Here is a 1,489-nt window from a genome sequence, read left to right as displayed (position 1 = left end):
TATGTCTTTTCATTCACAACTATTGGTGTGGCATTTGTTTTAATTATGGCATATGTTTTTAATGGTTATTTTTTCCATGGTGTAGGTCACATGTTCTACTTCAAAGTGCAACTGAGATTTTGGTTAAGGAGATTTTAATGATTCTTATCTAAAGACCTCAATTATCAAACGTCTACAAATCTAACCCCCCAAACAAACCATTTCTTTGACAGTTTCCAAACTTTTTAAGCCTTGGAAAAAGAGAAAAGTGGTGAACTAGGACAGTCCCTGCGTTTATCTAATCAGCAAAATTACAGTAATCTCACTCCCCGCACAAGATTTGTGGCATATTCTGTTACACTCCTTGCTCTGGAAGTCTTGATTTGAGAGGTTCTAAACTTCAATTAGGAATTCAAGAGGTTTTAATCAGGGGATGAATTGCGGAGGCTTTACCCTTGATGGAAAGTCCTTGTCAAACTCTTGATTCAATTAAAGGGGACTGCATCTAGGGCCTGTCATCATAATTAACCAATATCATCATGAAATAAGTCAAGATGAGTTTTTTTCCTTAAAATTTTACTATTCCCGGGGATATACGTATCGAGCCTGATTCAAATTAACATTAAAGACGTAAAGGCGCATCGCGATCGTAAATTATTAAATAAATTATTATGCAAATTAGAAATGTCACGGGCAAAAAGGCACTGTCCTCCTACGTCACCTGTCCTACGTTATTACACAATGCTTGCGCAACAATCAGAAACGTCAATAATTGTGGGAATATATTGCATTTTCTTCCCGATACATCAAGAAATCATATTTAATGAATATTTGTTAACGCATAAGAGCAAAAATGTATCATACTCGATATGGAGGGGATATTCTATGCGAGGGAAGGATAATCTTTCACCCATTTCCTTTAGCAGAGAATGAGTTAAGAAAGAAATGTTTTGAAAGTGTAAAAATAATTTCATAACTCATATGTCTTCTATAACCCATCACGCATATTGAATATATATATATACATATATACTCTTTGATAACACTATTATACCCTGGATGGAAGTTAGAAGGTCAAAATGGTGAACACTATGTTTATGTTATATTAACCTTGTATATATACTTTGATGCTAATTAGTAGATTAGTCGTCGCTTTTTTGACCTTGTTTACGAAAACACGTCACATGGGAAATCATATCCTCTTTTCTATTTTCTATTTACTGCATAATTCTATGAAATGTTGAGAGAAAAAGAGAATCCTTGAGGTAAACCTCTCATTGAGAGAGAGAGAGAGAGAGAGAGAGAGGGGGGGGGGGGACAAGGGGGAGGGGGGAAGAGAGAAAACATTCTCATAATGATCTTTATACAAAATAAGTGGAACGCCTCTGGCAGTCTGACATGCATTACGCAATTCATGACTTTTATAACAATAAAATGAATAATTATTCACAAAACAACATTCACATGATAATAAAGTACTAAGTTCAATGACAAAAATGACATTTGACCT

The sequence above is a fragment of the Lytechinus pictus genome, chromosome 7, assembly GCF_037042905.1.
Source record: "Lytechinus pictus isolate F3 Inbred chromosome 7, Lp3.0, whole genome shotgun sequence".
NCBI lineage: Eukaryota > Metazoa > Echinodermata > Echinoidea > Temnopleuroida > Toxopneustidae > Lytechinus > Lytechinus pictus.
This window is presented reverse-complemented; position numbering follows the sequence as displayed.